A 24,508-nucleotide genomic window follows, 5' to 3' on the forward strand; every position below is an offset into this window, starting at 1 on the left:
ACTAGATAGTGCTGACACACGAGCTTAAGGCCTATGATGATATGGTTGTGTTTACTGGTTTCTGCTGATGGTCTGTCAGTGTAGCCATGAAGCCTTTCTGATATGCAGGTGAACTCTTTATATTTTGCTTTTTGAAGCTTCACATTGTTTCTCTTTTTGAAATGGTATAGCTATATTCCCTGAAAATGTGATCTGGTACCTTTATTATGCACTCAGCAAAACAGGCTTTGGATCACTTTGCATGTTAAATTCTGTGTAATCTTAATGTACTCTATAAACAACTCATAATCTAAAAAGAATTGAGATGTATAATGTTGATGTATAATTCATGCATTCATTTATAGAGGGTGCAATATGCACATGCTAGCAGTTTCCTTTGGGGCCTGCAAACTGAACTGAAAATTGTTTTGACTTATGTTCAGTGTAGTGTATAGAATAGTAATTTTCCAAGATATATCTTAATTGTCAGAGGAAGAGGTGAATTAGTATCTAAAGTAGAAAGTAGGACAAGAAAATCTGCCATGTTACAGTCATTAGTCCAATCAGAATATGAACAAAGAGGAGGCACTATGGAAGTGCTAACCTTGTCAATCATAAAGAAGAACAACCTCAAAATTGAGATTAATCTCATAGTGATTATTTAAATGTTATGAATATCTTATTTTATCAAGTGTTGTCAACTCTTCCGAGTGGTGTCTTACAAAGTATATTAGGAATTCTAGTGGATGAATGGTTGGGAACAAGGACTAAAATTGCTATGTAATGAAATCATATTAATTTAGTCTTCAAATCCATGGGGCTGTTGGTAAAAGCAGGTACCAGTCCTATCTTAGACCTTAAAAGTTTTTTTTCCTGGGCTTTTTAAAAAAGAAGGATATCAATATGATACCCATATTTGATTAATCATGTCTTATGATTTTAGAAGTACATTAGGAATTTACACAAAGTGTTAACAGGAAGAATCAAGAGTAGTGTTGTGGGAAAGACCTCTTATAAATGTTTGGGGAGTTTTTTATTTGTTTTTTTCCTTTTAATTTATTTGAGTGTGTTGATTTTCCTCAACCTGTTTGTTTAATTTGTAATTTCCCTTCTGAAAAGGCTTTCCTTTTCTTGGCCTTTTTTCCTTTCTTAGTTAATTTTTCATACTTTATTTTTTTCTTGTTCTCTTCCTGGTTTTGTCTTTTCTTTCCACTGTAGCCACAGTACCTTGAAAGGCCCTTATCTCTGTAGCATCGCCTCTTTGAGGTCAGGCATGACCTTTCTTTCCACTGCTCAGTATTTGTAACAATTTACAAATACTTAACGAATTTCCACTATGATTCACACTTTATCCATCAATGCTATAGTCAGTGATTAGGGTATGACAGGGGTTTACACTGTTTACACGGTGCTCTAAGTACCACATCAGCCCAGTGTGGGCAGATACCTATTTTGTGGCTGAAGACCCTGGGACAGGAATTTCGTTCCTTCAGTCAGTGGCAGAGTCCAGTCGGAGCTGGGCTTGGCATGCAGCTCTCCCTCACGAAAGTATTAGTCTTTATTCCTTTAGACTGAGCTGTGTTTTACACTCTACTAGTCACAAGAGAGGTTGTGTACAATCACAAGTGGCTCCTGGCAGCTTTAGTAGGGAGCATGTGGTGGCACTAACAGCCATGGAAATTTCAGAATTGGTTTCAAGCCGCCTCCAAGAAGCAGAGAAGTTGTACCCATAAACTGCCCTTCCAGCCCTGCCTGGCTACATGGAAGAAAACTAAAATGAATTTTCCAGAGGTCCCTTTATCTACTAAGTATAGAACCTGTGAACATGCTATGAGTGAATTTTGACATTTCCAGCAACTCCAAAGCAGGAGAGCAACTGGATCCCAAAGATCAGCTCTGAAACAAGCAGTCTGGCTTGGGGAGGCTTTGAGACACCGACCTCCTCGTGTGTGTGCTCGGTGAACCAGTGCTAACGCCACAGGCATGAGCCAGGTTTCCTGCACTGCAATGGGGTGCAAAAGAATATATCTCAGTGCTTTGGAGATCTACCTTTGGGGAAGTTTTGTCCCAGTTTAGCTTCTCTTGGCATTGTGGGACATGTGAGTGCAACCACCGCAATGAGCAAGGTGATGATGTCTAAGAAACAAGATCCGCTTTGTACACTCTTCTAAAGTGTTTCTTTTGACCACAGGCTTTCTTCCTCCTGCTTGTGACAGCACAGGCAGCATAAGACTACTGCTATTAGAGAAATACATTAATATGGTGCATTAATTTTAATGAGATGGTGAATTTAGGGCAGCATATGACTACCATAATTTGGATGAATTCGGAGATCTGAACCTCTTTGTTGGAGACCTGTCTGAGACTGTTGCTGTGCCCATGTTAGTCAAGCGTATCTAGACTAAAGCCAGAGCTGTGCTGGCTCACGTCCAGCTATGTCAGCTCTTCCAGTGCTCTATCCTATGTGCTTCTGCCACGAGGGTAAGCATGAGAGGAGTGAATGCAAATCTTCCTGTACCTGTCAGAGCAGGCATAGTCTACATGAGCTTTCAGTTGGACTGTCTTTTTCAAACATACCTTGAAACTCATCCACAAACTCTGTTCTCCTCTGAACAGGAGCATCTGAGTACACTCTCTTTTGCATAAGGAAATGGTGGACGGTAAAAAACAGGTATTTCATAGCTGTAGATCCCTTAAATCAATCTCTCTCTCTCTCTCTCTCTCTCTCTATTATATATATATGATATATATATTTGATATATATATTGTATATAAAAATATGATTCAACATAAATTCAGCCCCTATCCCATGAAGTAAACAGTTCCTGTATAAACCGAGGCACAGCACAGGAATAAAATAAAAAGAATCAGGGAGCACAAGCTTGCTTTGAGAAAATACCAGTTAGCATGGTGGACTGACCACCAGCCAGACCTGCTGCCTGTCTGGGTTCTGCAGGCACCACTGAAGAGGAGAAGTTTTAGGAGTTTTTATAAGATGTGGCAGACTTTTATACTGAAATCAACTTGTACACGAAGGAGTCAGGAAAAAAATAAAGCTACACACACCTGAGACAAAGCTGCACAAAAAATGCTTACAAAGTTAAGAAAGGGGGGGAAGTAAACCCCAGGCACAGTGGTAGAGCAGAGGGTTTCGAGAATTTAGCATAAAAAGAATGTTAAACAGGGGAAGAGCTGGTATTAAATCATCACTTGTCTGCTTCTATCATAGGGAGTGCAGCAGGATGCCAGCCCTGCCAGCCCTGTCCCGCAGATATGCTGGGGACTGGTTCGTGCCCTACAGCATGGAGATGGCAGAGTGGGCAGGTAGCAAAAGTCTGCATTTCTTCCCTCTCCTCCTCCTCAGTTCTTTCCACAGCAAGGACTCAGCCACCTCTAGACTCTGCTCCCACCTTGATTTTATTTTTTTCACCCTAAAATCCAGTATGACGTCCCCACCACCTGGGAAGACTTTGACAAGGTATTTTTCCACTGTTTGCAGCTCTACCTCCATCAGCAGTTGTCAAATGCTCTCTTGCCCCTTTTGTGATCCCACGTACATCCCTGCAGAGTGGTGTGAAATACTGTCAAGCAGAATAGCACTTTATACCCACTTTACCCAGATGTAGTGACTGTGCAGAAGTCACTAAAGTCCACAGAAGCAGAGAACAAGTACACAGTGTTCTGAAAAGTAATTAGTCACTGTATGCGAAATATCAGTGAAGCCTTTGAGGGAGAAATTGCTAAATGAATCAGTCTTGAAAAAGTACACCCATTTAATCAAGTGGATTTAAAAATCAATCTGGTTCATCTGGTGCAAATCTCTAATGTAGATTTCCGTTAATCCTTTTAACCCTTGTGTATATCAATTTTGCTTGTGTCAGTAAGTTACTGATGGAGAGCAGATATAATAAAGGGCTTAGTACCCATGAATTAAGTGCTCCAGTGCCCAAATTCTAAGTGCTTAGAGTAAAGTGTAATCATACAGTAAAGCATACAGGCTCCCTGTACAGAAAATGGGAAGAATTAAGTGCCTGAGAAGGGGTTTGGACCAGCCCTTGTGCAATAGGAACCTCTTTCGAGTTAGTGATGGGGATGTTGAGCATAGGGATGTAGCTGAACATTTGCCCCTTTTTGGAGTTTTAATGCCTAGCCTGAAAAAAAAGAGATGTGAACTTGTGTCAAGAGCTCCAACCCATTCATGGATGTCTGCAAATATGCATTGTTTTAGAAGCTCTGGCTTCTGTCTGGTTGTGCCTCCCAACTTCTGCATAACAGCCAAGCAGATGGAGTAGGTGCCCAGGGCAGGGCAGCAAGACCTGGCCATCAGCTTTCCTCAGGCTGGGAAACTGCCACTGCTAACTGCCTGTTTCACCAGGGGAGGGACCTCCCACCCCCTCTGCAGGTGTAGAGTACCATGGAGAAAGGATCACAGTCATCACATGTCTGTAGAGCAGATAGGTGAGAGTCTAGGGACATAGCTTAGGCATGGGGTGTTTCCCCAGGGCAAGGAAATTCTTTGTTCCATAGCAAAGTCACAGGGTTTTAGACAGTGAGTGTAAAACAACATGCAACACATCATGTTTTTAGGGAACAAGATGGCTGGGTGGTGCTGTGGAGACATCTGCCTCTCCCCATGTACTGCACTGGTGACTCTATGCCTTATCCTGGGCTCCCTTTAGAGACAAGAGCATAAGGATTTGTTTTAACATGGCTCCAAGTTTATTTAGACTGAGGTCTGAGGCCTTGTCCATGCAGATTTTTGGAGCTGCCTTTTCTTACATCTCCTCCATGTTTGTGTTGTATTTTCATATGTGAAGTAAAGCCCTGCTTCTGCTTCCAAGCAGCAAAGAGGGAGTGTGCAGAAGAAACATGGTGCAGATTGCTGAAACACATCTCAGGATTGCTGCTACATGATCTCTCGTGCTTCACACACGTCTGGAGCACAGTATCTGGGAAAAAAAAAGCAGGACTAAAGGGAAACAAGACAAGAACAAGGTCAACCTCATACTACACCAAGCAGATCAGCAGAATTTCTGGGTCAGAATAGATGAGGCATTCAAGTGCCAAGTGGAGAGGTTTATAGCATAAACAATGAAGCAGCGTTTGGCCTTCAAGCAGAAAGTTTAACACTTGATTATTGTAGGCATACACTATTTGACCTCCACAAAGCAATCCTAATGCTGTTTTCATCAAGCTCATGGAGAGTTTAGCTTAGAGACCTGCTTGGAGAGCGCTGGGTTAGGCTGATGTCTAATTGAGTTACCTGAGTCTAATTCTGTTGTCGTAATTGCCTGGGGGAAGCAGAAAGGGCTTGTTACCAATTAAGATTTTAATGTTATCAATTTAAGAGAGTTTGAAGGGTATATGTAGTCTAAGGAATCTATCTAATTGATAGGAAAACAAGTTAAATATCCTCCTGCCTCAAATTCTAGCTGTGTTCTCTGTCCAGGGAATTCAGTTTTCTATTTTTACATTTGAAAGGTCAGGTCTTTTCAGCCTGCGGGAAGGCTGGCATAGCCATGTCATGAGAAGCTGAAATCCAAGCTGCAGCTCTGCCTCCTCACAATGAGGGGGCTGAGTGATGAATGGGGAAACACCCTCTTCTGCAGAAGAACAGCTGTAACTCATGTTTCAGCCTGGTATGCTATCAGTGTTTAGGTCTTCCAAAATCTAGCTGCTGTTTTCTAGCACAAAAAGTAACAGAAGAAGCAAACAACCTACCAGAAAAGAACAGTAAGGACTGAAAGATTGCTTTTTGCTTCATATCTCTTTATTGAGCAGTGATTGCTCTTCTAGCAATCATATGAGAAATGTTACACAGAATGCTTCCTACAACCCCCCATCCAGTTTGTCTTTGTGAAATTCAGCTCACAACTGACCTGAAGTACAGAGTGCTTCAGTTAGAAGTTACAAGGAGTACTATTAAAATCAGTCAACCCTCCTTTGACAGATTAAGACTGCTAAATTTTCAGGACTGAATGGTTGCTCTAGATGTTCCTGATAATGCAAAAAAAGTAATTAAATATTAAGTAAGCTCCTATTACTTTTTTTTTTTTTTTCCTAAACTTTTTAAATTAGAGGAAATGTGTTTTGCATGACTGCTAGAACATGTAAACTGTTGTCTCTTAAGTTATATGAAGTGCAGCCAAAAATTCATCCTGCAGTATGTTTTGGGTTTGTGTCTGCCTGCCCTGTAAACAGCTCATATACGGTCAGTGCCTCCACTTAGCCTAGTAAGTCTTCTACTATCTGAGGTGGCTTTTCAGATGCTGAGGCTTGTTCAGTAAGGTAACAGTGACTTTCTAAGGAGCAAAACGGCAATTTATAATAGAAGCTGCAGAGTTCAGTTTCCCAGAGTTTGACATAGGGCAGCTTTGTCTCTGTGATCCAGAGGGACTCTGCTCGTATGATCTGGAGGGCAGACCATCATCTACCTGTCTTCAAGAATGAGGCAATAGTATCAAAGCAGAGCTCTGTGGCCTTAATGGGCTCTTTGAAGCTGCAGTAGCAGAGGAGGTGAAGAACTGCAGCTCCCTCCCTCTTCTGAAGAAAGCCAGCACAACATGGCTCCCTAGAAGTTATATGTGTAAAGGTAGAGAAACTAAATATGACTTTATTGTCATTGAAGATTTAATTGTAAAGCTGCACCCTGCTTTTGATAACACTTCCCTGGTCTGCAAGTGGAGAAACCTTATTCCACCTTTTCTACTGCTTCAATCCCCATGTAGTAACTTGTACAAACAGAAGGTGATATCTCCATTGGCACCTCAGTGATGTTCATGTAAATGAATGCACAATGTGAAAAAAAAAAAAAAGAATTTGACACTACAGTGACTAAAGATTGGGTGATACTTTAGCTACCCAATTTGTTAAGGAGCTCATTTAGACTGTTTTCATACTGTTTTGGTGGTCGCATTCTGCAAAGATAGCAAGGAAGTTAACTAGTAGGAATGATTGTCAAAATGGAGATTAACAGAATACTGCAAATTATTGGTCAAACATAGTACTGAATTCTTGTCTTCACACGGGCAAATATATTGTCTGGTTTACATCAGTGCAATCAAATTAAAAAAAAAAAAAGCCCAGCAAAACAACATGACTAATCTATTGAAACAGTTAATTTTTAATACTGGCTACTGGCAGCAAACTGCTTACTAATGAGCTTCAGGATGTGAATTATTGTTGAAATGAATCCTTGAATAGTTTTGTAAAATGTGTCGAGGAAAATCACAATCTGTTTGCAGCATATTTCAAAGTAGAAAGAGATTAAATTAATTTCACATGTTATATTGCTTATGAAAATGCCCCTGGCCCTAATAAGCATTTCCTACTGGCCCTTTTTTTTTTCCTGATAAAGGAAGACCTACCTAAAATAGAAATGGAATAAGTAACTGTAGTGATTATTCTACTAAGTACTGCAATGATAATATGGCTTATTTCCCTTGAGAAATAGATACTAAAACATTAAGGACTTCTGTTCTTTGGTGTAGGACTGCGCTAAAGTATACTCAAAGATAAATTGGCCACTGATAATCATGTCACAAATCATCATTTTCTGTATATTTTCAGTATCGTCTTTACTCATTTATAGTAATTTACTACCTAGTAGTTAAATTGTTAGAACTTGTTTTCAGAACTGTGAAGGAAAAAAAGACTATTCTGTTTTTTCTCTGATCATGTTTCAGCCTGGTACAGCTTCCTGATTTAATGCAGAAATACTTTGCAAGTTCAAAAGAAGCCTTCAGGATATATTTATGCCTGCAGACTTTATGCTGCATGAGATAATGTTTGCCTGTGCTATGGTGGTGCAAGTTGTATAAAGGTCTGGAGAATAGCTCCTAGCTTGACTTGCAACCAGACTTGTAAAGTTATCCTTTCAATTAACAGCTGAGGCACCAAAGTGCCTCTGGGAATTCCAGTAGCTGCCCACTGGCATCAGTGAGCACTCAAAGTTTACTTTGAATATTGCGAAATGTATATGCCAACAAAATTTTTGTGTTGTAACTTTGTACAAGAAGAGTCTGATGAACTGAGATACTGTTTTTCAGAATGGAGCTGCTAACGTTAATAGTGATGAAGCACATACATACATTAATGAAACGCTTAAATGCTGTGATGGTGAGAGCTGTGGCAGGTACGTGTCTCAGAGTTGCTTTGTAGAAGTCACCTTCATTTAAGTGTTCATATTTCTTGCACATGGATGAATTGCCTCAGAAAAGATACACAAGAACTAACACACAAGTGTAGACATGCCTAAATCTTCCAGTTAAAAATTCACAATTTTTTGCTTTCATCTTTGACTTGGAGGAATTCATATCAGTTATTTCTCTTGTGGGAAGAGTTCCTGTATCTCCAAGCTATGTGGCAGGGGAAAAGGATCTTCAATCTGCTTGGGCAGCACAAGCCTGCCTCAGTCATGACTATGGCTTATTCCTTGTCTTCATTTGTTGTTGCTCAAGGAGCTGTAGGTGCCATCTGTGTTTCACTGAGAGGGGAGTGCTCAGGGTGGGAGCTGCAGCGTGGCCAGTTTGCCCTCAGCACCCCAGAAGCTCGGCCACTTCATCCCTCCTGCAGCTCGGGGCGATGCCCAGCGCTGAGCAGAGGGGACTGGGCGCTGGTGGGACTCCACTGGCTCTTGCTGTTGGGAGTGGTCCCCATGCAAATGCTCCTTGTTGGAAGAATCCAGTGTGGCAACTGTCAAAGAGAAGGTGAAAGAAGATGGCCGGAGCTAATGGTTAAGAGAAGGCAAAGAAACCCAATATCCCCAGGCCCCAAGTGGGGAAGCATGGTGGGATGTGCACGCACCGACTCAGGCAGGAGGGCTGCTGGCACAAACTCTGTAAGATCTTTTGGCTGATATGTTGGTTTTGGGTCATATAATGCATTTTGGTTTGGCATTAGAAATCCTTAAATCAGCTTGACCAGTAAACTGCAGCCTGACTTTGCCCGCCTGTAGAGTACCTGGGTATCAACTGCAGGGCCAATATCAGAGCAAGAAACCCAACTCATGACCCAGCATCTGAAAAGAAGGTGCTATATTACCTATCTTTCTGTGGATTCAGTATCCCAGAGCCCTAGCTTTCCTCTGTTTAACAAAAAATAGCTGGTTTTATGCAGAAACCCATTCAAATTGCTAATACATTTTCTGACTTTCACCACTGAAGACAATGTGAAGTCATCCCACTCTGATTGTTTGATAATATTATGCTTTTTTTTTCCAATACTTCTCATTGTGCACTGAAAACAAAGCCCACTTGTAATTTTCTCTGGCTTCTGTAATTTGTTATTGGCTCTTATAGATTATTCAGTAAACTCAGATTGCTTTTTGTCTTAATTGGGTCTTGTCTGCATTCTTCCCCGGCCAGTTTTCAGCCTATCACCTAAATTTCTTTGTGCCCTAATAAGATTGACTAGTTGATACAAGGTAGTACAACATTTATGTTACACCTCATATTCCCTTCAGCTTGTGTAAAAAAACCTCATTTTAGAATTAACATATTTTGCAGTTGATTCTAGCAGCTGCTGGTTTTCCAGAATGTCTCACTAGCTAAAAATAATGGGGAGAAGACTGTTCAGTCAGACTCTTCTTTCAAACATTTATTTTTTTAGCCATCATCCAACTCATAGTAAACTTTTCTGAAATCACCTTTTGGAATTTTAAAACTTTTTTTCATTGGCATACAATTCAGAGTTTGCTGGAGTTTGATGGTTCTATTTATGCAGCAGTTAATAAACAAGTGTTCAAATAGATCTTCAGTGCAGGCCTCTCCCACTCCTGGGTCTGTGTTGCTGTTTTTTAATGCAGGTAAGTAACCTCCTATATTTTATTCAAATTAAATGTTATATCATGGGTAATAGGTGCTTTGGATAGCCCTTTACAGCGATAATAAATCTGCTTATCCTTGTTCTAGAAAGGACATAACCTCATTTCTAACTTCTCCCAGTTCATAAGATACAGTAATGTGAAACTTGAAAGGGATACATCAGAGTATTGGTATGTGAATATTTCTGGTTCCATTTAACTTCCATAAAAATTATCCAGAGATAATTTGTGTGTGTGACATGTAAGAGGTAAGGTACTAGAATATTAAAGTTATTGTTTATTTGCTTTCAGACAGTCATCCCAGAAATCTTGTGAAAGGGATTTTTTTGTAAATGAAGTAAAACTGTAAGCTTACAGGACAAATGAAAGTTAAAAATGATTTATATATTTATGAGAACAGAGAGGGTGTGAGGTGGGTTACATCTTGTTGGCTCTGGAGGGCTAGCTTAGCTGTTCTGCTTGGCTACCTCCAGCCCAGTTGGGTTATCTCCATAAGCGCAATGGGCAGAAGGGGCCAGTTTTAGAGAGGCAATAGGTTTCAGGGCACTGAGATACCAGCCAGCTGAAGTACAGAACAGATAAACCCATGCTGATACCTCCTTGACAGGGGGTAAAACCGGCTCCCCATACCCCGTCCTGTTCTTCTGTGCGTGAAGATCCCCGTGCAGCAGCGTGGCTGTGCTGCACAGAACAGCAACTGGCTCTTCAGAGCCGGTGCGCTGCGAATGTGTAAGGCACACACGGGTTTTGGGGACCATGCTGAAATTTTCTGTCGTTTCCTGCTTAGCAGCAATTCTGCTCTAACAGGGAAGATAATCAGTGTCACGTGTGGTTTCTACCTCCTGACAGATCCCATTAGCTGGGACTGAGCTGAGCCTTCACTGGGTCTTCCAATTCAATAGAAATCTGCATGTGAATTCTGCCTCTTTTTTGCCAGCCGTGATTACATGGTAATGATCAGATATCTTTCCTTACATTACCTTCCCTTGCTTACTTGTAGGTGTCATGTTCTTTCTCACTTGTTTCAGTTGTTAAGCTGTCAAAAAAAGCTAGTGTTTTCTTACAGTGTTGAAGCTGCATTTGGGGTCTTGTGTGAACATGTTTTTATGTTTTGTTTGGGTTTGTTTGTGTGTCGGTTTGTTTATTTGTTTTGCTTTTTTAACTGTCAAAAATTGAAACATGTATCTTTTGATTTCCATTGCAGTATCTTTTACTACAAATTAATAGGTGGTTGCGTGGCTGCGTTCTTCCACAACCTTGTAAAGAAACATGAAAAAATGAAAATTTTACAGTAATTGTTCATGAAGACTAAGCTCTAATAGAAAAGTAAGAAATATATATATATAATTTACTTAGAAGTATTACCAGCACTGTATATTCATAGCTCAGAATATATCCATCTTTAAATTGGTGCACAAAATGTAGTTAAGTACATTTTTTTTCCTGTTTACAAATCCCTACAGTAACAAAATCAAAAGCAGAAAGCGTCATTATTAATGACCTGTAAGCAAGTATAAAGGTTATATTTGAATGGCCTAGAAATAGGATTAAAAAGGAGACCTAATTTTATAGAGCTGATACAGAAGAAACTCATATCCATTTTTCTTTGGCAGTACACCATCCCTGTGTAGATTCATTATGAAGTTATTAAAACACGACTGTTATCAAACAGCCTTAAAACTGAGGATATAATTAGGCTTCATTATTACTACCAGCCACTTTAATAGAATATAAATATCGTATAGGATGCCATCACTGTATGCAAAGCCAGCCATCCTATAAACCAGTATAACACACCAGGATGTTACATCTGTATATTTTATAGGAATTTTCATATGCAAACTTAAATTAAAATAATAAGTCTTTCCATAATTAGTATGTGAAAATATGTGAGAAACTGAAGTGCAGCTGTAAGAGTAGAATTTAAAATATTTTAAATTTCTATCACTGTTCTGAAAAAATATTTCATTTAAATGTTCCTTTCCAGTTCCCCTCTGCCCATTTTCCATTTTTGCTTCTAGGCCTGAGAGGAACAGCTATTTTTAAATTTATTTCTTGCATTATTGTAGTTTTTGTGCAAATACGTATTCATCTTCCACACTTCAGAAAATTTGCACTAGTATAGTATGGAGAATTTTGAAGAGTATAAGTTTTTTTCTGCTGCTGTCTTCCTCACCCTTTTATGCAAATAGGAGGCAAATACATTATAATTTTAATGCCCTGAACTGGTAGAACAATTGGTTAGATGATGAGAAACAATAGGCCATATTTCTCCTCCCAGTTCAAACTAATTATAAAACTTCATGTTATAACACTGAAAATGTAGTCCTCCCTTTGAGGGAGGAGAGATTAGGTACGGTGCTGAATAGCTTGTTACGTGACCTCGACATTACAAGAAGCTTCAGGCTCCACAGGGAAAAGGCGGTTTTACCCCAGCCTGGATTGGAGCTGTGGAGGGGATTTCTCCAAGCCCGTGCTTCTAAATTCCCTTTTCAGACAGTTGTATTAAGGACTTAAAGCTGGTGTTGTTATGCGGAGCCTTCCTGGTGAGAATGAGATATGTAACGGCAATGCATCAGAAGGTGAAACTATTTGAATAGCTTAAGTTTCAGCTATTTCTCACCATTCAGTGTTTGCAAAGAAGCCAGTTGCTTGGACCAGGCCTGTATTTCTGCGCAGCACGTTGCCAAGGTCGCCCTGGACTGGCGCTTCTCCTGTTTCTACTTTCCAGCTTTAGCTCAGGCAGTTACAACGCCTCGTTTCATACCTCGGGCATCAAACAGGGTGGCGTGTAACCATCTGGCATCTTAATCCCAGATTTGGCCGGGCTGAGCCCAGGGGAGCCGTCGGGGTGCGGGGAGCGACCGGTGCAGGCGCCGGGCCCGGCCTGCGCGGGGTTTGCGTCCGGGGGGCTCCGGGGGGTCGCGGCTCTCGCCAGCGCGCGTGTCTCTTCTCTTACGTTGCTCGTCCAGCTTCCCTCCGCTACAGTTGGCCCCGTGGTCTTTAAAGAAGACTGTTTCTGGGCTGTTTACTCAGTTGTTGATCATTAATGGTAAGATACTTTCCTTCTCACAGGGGTATAAACCGATAAATGGGTTTGACCAGGTATTACCTCTTGCTCAATGTTGTCTACTTTTCAAGTGTGAAACTAGGTGTTTTGTGTATTGTCTTATTGACAAATTAAAAAAAAAAAAGAAAGCAGAAATCGTTAATGTGAGTAAAGTAACAGCTGTTAGTATTTTATTGTGGGTTTTAGCATTACAAATAAATAGAACTCTTACTCCCCTGCCCTCTTTTAGCAAATTTCAGCTCTGTCACCCATCTTTCTCAAGTGTATAATACTTGCTTGGTACAAAATCAGTGTGGCTTTACTACTGAAGCAATGAAAAAAATCTGCCCTATTTAATAGCTGTTCTGTGGATATTAATTTTTCTGTACACTGGGTGAAGAGGGACTCCCATGGTGCTTATTCACATCTTTCTTTATTTCTGATTGAATTGCTTCTGTCCACTGAGCCTCATAAAGGATTGAAAAAAAATGTAAATATCAATTGCATCTAAACTGTATATGAAATTTTTGAATAAAAGCAAAAAAAAAAATATTAGTGTGTAGAAATAAATACAAGCTACAAGATTTCTGGAGGGAATTTTTGTAAAGGAATTATGTTTCTATTGAAAATTACAGTACAGTTTGCTAATTATCCTCACACATCTTCTTTAATATCTATCTCCTCTGTTTAATGACAGCAAGTGTGGTTGTGTGTGATGGTGTTAATTCTCCTTTTATTCCAGTGAATCTCAAGCCTACAGACTTCCTTTGGCTTTCATCCATTTTTTGTTATTCTGGAACTTCTTCAGTGCAAGTTCTCAAATGAAAGGTTCTGCTTCAGCCCCTGAGGACTGCAACACAATATTGGACATGGAGACAACAGGGGCCTGACAGATCCTGTTCTTTGATCTGCTGGAGCTTCTATTGACTTCTCATCCTTCCCATCTGAAAGACTACTGGGGGTAGAGAGGAACCACTGAAGCAAAGGTATGAAAGCAGGGATTTGTAGTGCTCTAAATTCAAATGTGCAGTACAGAAATGTGGAGGGATACACCCTTTATTAAAAGTAGTGATTGTACTAAATGAAAAAAAAGAACTTTCAACAAAATAAAAGGAAAAGTTAAATAATTGATTGAGGGGGAAAAGTGTTAAACTGCTGGTGTGCTCAGCCTACATTTCTGCAAACAGCAGAGGTCTTTGAAAACAGCTACAGCACTGCTTGCTTGTCTCGCTTGAGGTCTTGTACTTGTGCACCTTGTTGTAGCATGTGAACTCCAATAAAATTGTTTTGTTCAATTGATTTTTTTACACTGTTATGTCTTGCTTTGCAAATAAATTAAACGGAAAATAGCTGGGATTTTTAACAATTGCACATCTCTCTGCAAGCAACTAGAGCAGAAAATCTTTGTAGTAATTGACCTGCTGAGACTAATTCAAATATTCAGTGGCTCTAATGTCTTCTTCCTTACTTCACCAAAACCTGAATACAACAGTCTTCAAGAGTAACTACAGGACCTGCTCATTTTCCCAGGCCATTATTTTTGGGTAAGGTGGGGAGGCAGGGAGACGAGAAGCAGGAAAGATGCTGTACTTGAGCAGAGTTCAGCCTGAGAACCATTTTCAAGCTTGCTTTTGTTACAAAGCTTTGGGGCAAATATGTTTTGTGCCAATACTTTTGTGTCGCCTTCATAGGAGGAAAAACCATGCTGGAGCACTTTATCTGGAATGGCGTGCTGCTGGCGGCTGCTGTACATCGCTTCTGTATCTGCTTTTATGACTTTTTGCAAACACTCAGTCAAACAATTTTTTAAACTGTTTCTTTAGGCCTAAACTCGGTTCTATTTTTCTCTGTGGCCAACTTTTCTTTCTAAGGAAATTACGACTGAAACATATTAATTGTCATGTCCACTGGCATGGTCGATAGTTAAAATGTCCACTGGGTGTTCACTTCCCAGAGCCTTTTTTTAGGAGTTTTCCACTTCCAAAAGCACGTGTGAAGCACAGGACAAGAGCAGCTGGTGAGACCTGCTCTAGCTCTTGTTGGGGACCTCGTTTCCCTCAGTTTGGTGAGCACTGGTCCTCTCCCTGGGCACAACCCCCTGTCCTGCCTATCCCCGGGCGCTGCTGCTAGCCAAGCCAAGTGAACCCTCAAGGAGAGGCGTGTGGGGTGTTTCGGTACATCTCAGGGGTGTGTGGCCCCACAGTGCTGGTGCCCCACACCAAAACTGTCCCTGTTGCAGCCATGATGAGCACAAGGTCTGGAGGTGTGCTGGCCCCCTCAGCCGGCTCAGGACCCTCATCCCTGGCTCCAGCCCGCCTCTGCTCCCACCCGGCATGACTTCTGTGGGGTTTCTGCTCCCACCCAAGCCTCTGCTCTCCTCCTGTCCTGTCAGCAGCCATCTCTGGTTTTGTTCCTCGGTCTGTGACTCCCAAATCATTCTCTCTTAGGCCTTATCAGATGCTGGAAGCACAAGCCATGACTGGAAATTTGACTTGGACCTTCTCAACATCGTGCCTGAACCAGAATATCTTTCAGTGCCACCTCAAGACCCATGTCTGCAAGGTCCAGGCTCTGGGAGAAGTTTGAAAGGACCTGCAAGGCAGCATGGCTGCTGCTAGAGTTGCCAGATGTCAGACAAGTGTGTAAGATTTCTTCTACTACATGTTTGAATCCCATGCATTGCATGAAAAGCATATGGGACATGACTTTCCCTGTGTTTTTGCAGTTGCAGGGCTTGTACACCTGGGGCTGGGCGACCTTATACCTCCCATACAAATCACTTTTGTGTGCCCATGGTTGACCTGTGTGCTTGCAGTAGTGGCTCTTCCAACTTTTTATGATAAATCACAAATCTGATAAGGACTGTTGCAGACTGAATAATATTATCTGTGTTCCAAAATAGTGGCTCCCAATTTGCTACATATTCACTGCTCCAACAGATTACAGGCAGCCAACCTTTGACTGCCCAACTTTAAGTCATTCACCACAAGCTTTCTGTGTTTTTGAGAACCTTAAATTCCAATTTGTGCCCAGGGCAGATCTGGATGTTTGGAGTCACCTGGTCCTGATGAGTCCTGGGTGGGATTTTACAAATTAACTCCACTTGATATCAGACATGATACAAAGTGGGTATTTTAATTAGGCAAGAGGACCATGAAGTGAATGGGAGAAGATGCAGAGGTGATGTGGAAGGGACAGGAGATGTGGAAGACCCAGCTGACTCAACTGTATTCGTAATCAATTTCTCTTTATTATAAGTAATTTTATTCTCTTTTTTTCTGTATTTTTAACCCAGTTTCATATGATGCTTTCTGTTTACCTCAGCTCCCCTTTTCCAGCTTTTGATCTGTTGGACCAGCATTAGCCACACCTGGCAATGAAATCAGTTTAAACCATTAATGGTGTTTAAAGATGTTGAGTTCCTACAAGGGGCCAGCACATGACACGTGTTGCTCACAAGCCTTCTCTTCCCTGCGACAAGTAGAACAGTTCTCAGCTCCTGTGTACATGCAGAGGCAGAAGGTCCTCAGTCTGTTGGTAATCCATTCCTATCCCCAGCCACCTGCATGATATCAAAATGCGACAAGTGAGACATGTAAGAAGCGACAGAAAGAAGGTGAGGCTGAAGCAATTCAGTTGTGAAACAAAAAACAAACAAAAAAAAAATCAAAGACAGACATTCATTCTGCTGCTCATAAATTGTTTCTTTTCATTTTCCCTTATAAAAAAAAATCTCACTTCATTTTTTATTGTCTTTCCCATTTCAATGTGAAATCCACAGACATAGTAATTGTTCCTCATTTCCTCCTGTCAAACAGAAGGTGACATACTGAACAGTTAAGGTTTTTTGTTCATAATAAGCTACAATGTCTAAAAGAAGAGTAAAAGAATCAATTTTTAAATATTCTGGAGAGTGAGAGGACTGTCTGCTGTCACATAGAAACCAGGTCTTATCTTGTAGTAAAGTAGAAACCTTTTCTTATTGAGGACTATGAAATAAATTTTACCATGCATTGCTTTCGATTTTCAACATTAACAGTTGCTGTGGGAGCTAATCTACTTTCTATTGTCCCAACCTGAGATTATTAGTGGTATATCTCTGGCTAAGACTTTTTTTTTTTTTTTTTTTTTTTTTTTTTTCCCTCTTAGAAATCCTGTCCTCCATGAATACAACCCTTTCTCAATGAATCCAGTCTCAGTAGTGCCCTGGTTCAGATGGCCTTCGCTGTGTGTCACTCTAAAACCAATTACTAATCTGTCATTGGGAGACAGGCTGTGAAACAAAACCACACGTGTACTGGTAATTATCTGCACCTCAGTACTCCTTGGAGGGCTGGCTGCTTCAAAAAGTCCCACACGTAACCCGACAGGCCAATTTTACTTATTGTTCGCTTGAAGTCTTAAACAGCTGAACACAGTGGTAACAGTTTAAATTAAGACATAATGTATGATATATAGGAAATAATATCCCAGTGAACAGATTAGTCCCAAATATGTTTTTCAACTTGGTTATGAACATTGGGAGACATGTCTTCCTCTCATTTTGAGCATGAAAAGGGGAAAAAATTACTAAACTTGAAGTAACCTTGTATGAATGGCAGATGAGATGCAAGTGAAACGTTGCAATAAATAAATATACAGTTTGGGTTCTATAACTTTCCATTGCATTAATTTGTCTGAATATATTTAGATCAGTAATTTAGACTGGAAATTAAGGCTGTTTATGGCAGCTGCTGTATGTTGATGGAAATACCTTGTTTGATGTGCTATATTTTAAAGCCATGTCATTGACTTTTGAAAACTGCTTCAAAGTTAAATGCAAAAAATTACTTTAACAAAATAATGTTTTACCATACAATTAAAACATAGAAGATGAAGAGTTAAAGGTCTTGCATTTTTATGCATAAGATTTATTTTTTCTAAGAGTGATTTAACTGACCTGGAATTATTTTTATAGAAAGACACTGATGTAGTCAGAATAGCTTAGCCAAATTTCACCTTCTCACCATGCTCTCTTTAGTTTTTATTTCTGCATTTATTAATATATGCTCTAACTTAATGTTTGGCATTTTAATTTTTCAGAGCCTGACTGAACCATTGTATGGTTGCAGAATAAAAGCAGAGATCTCAGAAAACTCTGTGATAGCCCTGAATTAATGTTCCTTTCCTAGGAGAACATATTGAAATTACAGATTTTCCTTCATAGCATCCATGGACTGCTTCTGAATGAGAGCATCCTTTGCCTGTGCACCCACATCTAGGTGACATTTGTTCTCCCAACTGGCTGCCCATTTCATCATGAATGAGCCCAAAACCTTCACAAAATCTTGACTTCTCGGAGGGACTGGTGTTAGTTCCAGTTTTATCCACATCAAGGATGGATAGCACATAAGTGAGTCAAGCTTTGCCAACGTCCAGGGTGTCCAGGGCAATCAATGGAAACAAATGATCACTTTCTGCCAGGATATCCTACCTCAAGAACTGTCGCTCAGCCTCAGGAGAAGACAGGCATGTTTTGCCTCCTCCTAGAGATGAGTAGTAGTGGGGAGGGAGTGAGGAGGCAGGTAGCAGGGATGCTTGCTCCTGCAGTTCTTGGTGCTAGAAACCAGCAGGCTCCAGATGTTGCCCATGGTGGCGAAGGGGTGATTCTGTCAGGGAGGCTGGGATTGTCTTCAAAGGGAAGAGCAAGAGGATAGGTGTTTGAGGGTAGAGAAGGAAACTTAGCACAGGTAGTGGGGGAAGGAAGCCAATAATAGGAATAATAAAATACTCAGAATGAAACTTCAATAGTTCTAAAATTGAATGCTGTTTTTAACAAGTTAGTTTGGCATGCTTAAAAATTTCATTTCACTGGGAGACAAGAGTGGAATACAGAAAGAAAATTTTCATTAAATACAGAGAGAGCTCTCATCCTGTATTTTCAATTGTTGACTCTGAAGGAATGCTCAGAAGGAAATGAAAACCTGAATAACTACTTGAATGATTCCTGAATCTGCATCTCCTCTTTCTAATTGAAATTCATGCATAGCAAAGCCCCTGGCTGACAGACAATAAGTGGGAGAAGTGTCCACTGATTCTGGGTGTCCTTGCTCTTGATTGCCTCTTCTGATATGCCTTACACAGTGCAATAAAAATAAATACATAAATAGGCAGGACTGCTAACTGGCTTGTAGATCCACTAGCTGCAATTGCATGAGCATTGCACTGCTCGTAAGGACACTATTTGTAATTATTATCCATTATAATGAGCACTACAGTATTTATGAAGAGGAAGGGCAATGAACAAATACGCCACTTTCAGTATTTCCATCCAATTCAGGTTTTTAACAGACATTATGCCACATCTTAAAGATTGGCTCAATTTTTTTACAGTGAGAAGTCATCTGTATATTTTTCCCCTAATTTTATACTTAAAGGCACTTAAAAATTACTTGGACCTGTTTAAAATGTGGTTTGATTATAATAATAATAATAACTTACATCAGTGCTTTGAAAATCCATAGGTATGAAACACTGCTTTGTCACAGATTAAACTGTCAGATTCTGCCCCCTACAATTAGAAGCAGCCATATTATACATTTCCTTCCATAAACTGCATTTTTAAAGCATTTGGAGGTCCCTTAAACCATGATATTCCAGTTGAAAGGTTTTCCAAAAGTTCAGGTTTGTTTGGATCTTCCTTCTAATCCTAGATATGTGTTTAGATCTTCTTTCTAACTTCTAGGATGTGAGCAATTAATACTCATTTGTGTCAGTTTGTTTTGCAACTTGGTAGTTCTTTTACCTTCCTGTTGTTTATCACCGAGTCACATCCTCTCTAAGCCTTTGGTCTAATTACCAAACCATTTTTTTCCTGGCATGATAACCTGGGCTTCCCTAGTCATCCAAGCAGTTTCCTCTGTATCCACCCTGGTTTAAAAGTGGTGGTGCTGAAGACCCAGTGCCCACACATTTAGGAGGTTTCCATTTTGGACTTCATCTGGTGTCTTTCTATGAGCTGAATGCCCATTAGCAGTTGGTGCACTTGAAATGTGCCTCTGGAGTCTATCTTTCTGTTTAGTTTCTGCTGAATTAATCTGGTGCATGTGCTCTATGACCACCCTGTGGTGTGAACCAGGGCGTTGCCAGCAGTGATTCACCTAAAAACCACCCTCCTGGTCCAGACTGAGATGCTGCAGTAGACAATCCACAATAACACCACAGGACTTCCTTCAGGAACTGGGATTTATTCCAGTGTCCTTTTCCAGAACTCTTTCTTTTCATTCCATATACTCAGGGTCATGCATGATAATTTGTTGTCGCCCTCCACTGCTATCCATTATAATCAGCACTATGTTTTTTTTATGGAGAGGAAAATGCAGAGATCACAGAGGCATTTAACAAATACGCCACTTCTTACTGCCCCAAATGTCTTGATATTATTTTTTCTCATAGGATAAGTCAATTAAAAGAAAATCCAATTCTAATAGGAAATAATTTTACAATGCAAGTAATAAAACAAGTGATCATATATACACTTCAAATAAATGTGCTTCTGAGTTTTTGTTTTAACAATTTCATTGTATTTTTTTGGCTATTCCAAAATGGCATGATTTTACTAGGATCTAAATGTGTTGAAAGACACATTAGCCAAGAGAAGGGAAAAAAAGGAGCTATATATAGTTTTACTGTCCCTTTAGGGAATGATTGCTTGAGCTTCATTAATATGCATTTTAGCACAATCTAATTTACTCATATGGCTGGCCCCAGGTGTTTGGAAAGGCAACCAGAGGAAAATCAGATCATACTAAAATTAGAGACAAGAAATATTGAATGTCTTCCCTTTTAGGTCCTTGAAAGGCACATATTAATTATAACTGGATGAATTTATGAAAACTAATACTATGGACAGCTCCAATAGTAATTATTTTTGATAATGATCTCTACCAATAAGTGTATTCTGATCAAAAAACATAGAAGATGTTCTGTTAAAGAAAATATGTATATACTGCCCCTCAAAACATCACATTTTTAGTGCAGTGCCCCCATGACACCCTTTTGATGTATATTTTTTTCACTGAGAAACATAATACAAAGCTTAATTTCACGTAGACTGTTTCTTGAACAGCTTCAAATGGGGCAGAGTGTTAGGTTTTGATGGATATGCCTCGTCCTTCGAAGGAGGTTGCATCTCTTCTGGGTTACAAAAAGCCAAGGCCAGCAACACTGGGGAGGGAAAAGTAAGAAGGTGTGGGGAAAAAAGGTTAAAAATCTGTCTCTGTATGGTCTGATTAAGCACTCTGTGATTTCACAAAGTCAATAGGAGGCTTTGGCAAGCAAGTGTTCACAGCTGGTCTCTGAACTGCTAACGGGATGTAGTGGTGCAATAAAGGGGCCTTATATATTAATTTCCTAAGTGTCATCTTGATTTGCAGCAGAAAGCATAAGCAAAACAATGTCAAACACATTAGCCCTGAAGGTGCCTTTGGAGCAACACTCGGCGGTCTGCCCTTGCCCTGGTGCTCTGAACTCTTCAACTGGGGAGGTGCTTGCCTGGGGAAGAGACTATTATAGAACAAGTCTTTAGGGCTGAAATAGCCTGAATTACAGTGGTAGCAGGCTACTGAGGGATGCATATGTTACGGAAACACTTAGTCATCTCTAGTGAGATTCTAATCTGAAATATCTGACCTTCCTATGATTCAAAAATAGTGAGACACCAGCAGAAAGGACAGCAACCACAAGAGCAGCAGCATGGGGGCCTATATGACCTGTGCTTGGAGAAGCAGTGCCAACTGACATGGCTGCTCCACCCAGCCCATCCCACCCAGAAGGTCTACAAAGCTTCAGAAGAGCACAGCAATCTCCAGGCTTCGTGTATCTCTCCATAGGGTGCTCTGAAAAGTTTTAATGCTCTTGCCAGAAATTTGGTAAAAGACCCTGTTATTTCAGCTCGGAGCCAGGTTTGCTTATCTGTAAAGAAACGAAGTTAATTCTGTTTCAGACAGTGTGTGATTTCAGGAGAAACCACACTGAAGCATCCTCACATGCAAATTATCAGATATTTGTCAGATATACTGTTCATTACACCTCAGTGAAGCACTGTGGACAAACATCACTTTGATGTGATAAGCAGAGTGATATTAAAGGTGAATACTAGAGTGTGCTATTAAGATGGAGTATAAAACATACTCACAGAAAGGAACAGAGTCTCCACAGAGGGTGCCATTTAAGAACAGTCCATCTAAAGAACATTCCCCTAAAGCAAAACATCAAAGAGAGGATAGGAAATATGTTTTAGGCCGTGATTCTGGAAAGAAATCAAAGACATATGAATTTCATTAAATCACCAAGGAGTTTAAGAAGAAGTAGATTCAAAATGTACACAAAAAAATATTACAGTAAGTGAAAAGGGAAAAAATATCCAGTGACTGAAGAAAAATAGAGAAAAGATGATGACAAAAAAAAAGGATAATTCACAAATACCTTAGGGAAAGAAGTTACACTGGTAGATGAAAAACATACATATGGGAAGCAGACTTTGCTCCTATCTGACCAAAAAAGCAAGCAAAGTCTATTCCCAGAACCAACCTGTACATAAATATGATCCTCCAATCTTGACACACTAATTATAGGACCTCTTATATATATAGAAAAAGATGGTTGAAGCCTTCTTCTCTCTGTACTAATTGTTTCTCCTAGACTGAGCAAATGAACAAGTTTACAGGAATGAAAACATTGCCTTTAGTTGTTTAACTACCTGTTAGCAAAAGTACATGCTTTTGCAACATGTCAATAAATCACCCTTCTCCAAATGTCTCAGTAACATTGCTACATTAGTAGGAATGGCCACAAACCTTAATGAGAAGAAGTTTTTGCTCTGCCCTGGCACTCCGGCAGTCACCCGTGTGTGACTGCGACCCGTGGCCGTGTGTACAGGACAAGCTGTGGCTCACGGAGTCAAAACCCCAGCAGTGAAGAGGACCCAGGGAGGGAATCCAGTATCGTGGTGCTAGCCCACAGCATGCCCGGGAACCAGACTCTCAGCAGAAGGGACTGAAAAAAGCCAGGGCCCTGATACGCACCCTTCTACCCACTGCACGGGTGGGGTACGCCTGGAGACCCCCTTGGCCAGCTGCTGTGGCAGCTCTGTGGCCAGGCTGCGGCTTGTGGCTGAGGGAGCAGCAAGGAAGGGGAAGGAGAAGGGATGTGGGGGTGAGGAGAGATGGGCTTGGGCCTAGAAATGGTGGCTGGGGTGTAACGTGACAAGGTTAGTGCTTCAGTCCCTGGATGAAATACTCATTTTTTGACAGATGGGCTTCCAGCATACAAGTAGAACAGCTGCAGTGTAATACCATCTCCATTTTATTACCTACTCAGTTCATCCCTTTCTCATTTACATTACTTTCTTTATATCACAGGTTTGAATGCTTATATGTCTGTTCTTGGAGCCAGTACTTTGTTTCACCTCAGTTGAAAGCAGGGAGTATTTTGTACTGCATGTGCTCTAACTGATGCCACTGCAAGACTCCTTGGAGGTGGTGAGTGGGACCTCTTGCAGGGAGAGAGGAGCCAGACTCTCCTTCCTGGCTGTGCTGCTCAGTTGGATGCTGCAGGGCTTCTTTAGAGTCTTTGTTCAACACTGTCAGTTAAAATACTGAGAATGCTGTAAGAAAATACATGAGCAATGTTAATTATATCTATTCCACATGGCTTTTGACAAATAAAGTCACAAAAGAACAATGGTATCATCCAAATGATATTCTGTGTGTCTTCATTACAGTTAGCTACAAGGTGCCACTGATATATGTGTTTCTGTACAAAAAATTAAATCCACTAATAAGTAATTTTACTCAAGAGTATGTTGACAGCTAATGGCTCAGGGAGTTGTGTACATAAAACCTCAGATAAATCAGACCAACGCTCTCCTCTGATGACTGGTAATGTGTATGTGATCCTGGGTGCTGTAGTTTTAGCTAAGGATGCGCCATCAGTGCATACTGTATTTAGGGATATTTAAGGAGGTCATAATACAGACAGTAAACAATTACAATCTCCATTCAGACAGCTGAACTTCAGGAGAATTTAAGAGAGGAGCTGCCTTTGCAACACTCAGGGTAAGTGCTGGACAGGTTACTAAAGAAGCAGAGCAGGAAGAAGAGGTAGAAGAGATAGGCTGTGGACACTTTGTATTACTCAGGTATGGAAAAGAGTTTGTGCCTGAATTATACCATGTTTAAACCTGGGTTGTACAGATTTACTGCTCGGATAAGACATCTGTCTAGAGTTAACTGTATATCTTGGTATACATAGCTGTGCGATTTTGTTGCACAACTGGGAAAAGAAAATTTGTTGGGTTCTTGACCTCATTGGCCCCGAGGAACCTATGCAAATTTACATCCATAAATAAACTATGCAATTGTTATTATTAGCTAGTCGTGCTTCATTGAAGTCTAAAACTCCCTGCTTGTCACATGGCAATATGCTGTGAATGGATATTACTGTGCTCAGCTGTAAACTTTGTGTCCAATACAACTTTGCAGAGAGAAGTTCTGCCCTTGCTTTACCCTGGAGATGTTTGCAAGGTCAGTCTGAAAGTTCCTCAGGCACCTAAATACAAGCAACTACTTCACTCGGGCATGTGCAGAACTTATTTCCTGAGAAACACCTATTGCAAC

At 40.5% G+C, this 24,508-nt stretch overlaps 1 long non-coding RNA gene across 1 annotated transcript; it reads right to left on the reverse strand.

Annotated features, from left to right (window-relative positions):
- Positions 1-16,009: 16,009 nt before the first annotated feature.
- On the reverse strand, positions 16,010-23,482 carry LOC116963144. Its single transcript, XR_004407970.2, has 3 exons — positions 23,299-23,482; positions 22,027-22,089; positions 16,010-16,413 (listed from the first exon to the last, which is right to left on the reverse strand). It is a non-coding gene; the product is annotated as an uncharacterized LOC116963144 (long non-coding RNA).
- Between the last annotated feature and the right edge of the window lie 1,026 nt (positions 23,483-24,508).

This window comes from Tyto alba, unplaced genomic scaffold, assembly GCF_018691265.1.
Source record: "Tyto alba isolate M040663 unplaced genomic scaffold, T.alba_DEE_v4.0 Super-Scaffold_2, whole genome shotgun sequence".
NCBI lineage: Eukaryota > Metazoa > Chordata > Aves > Strigiformes > Tytonidae > Tyto > Tyto alba.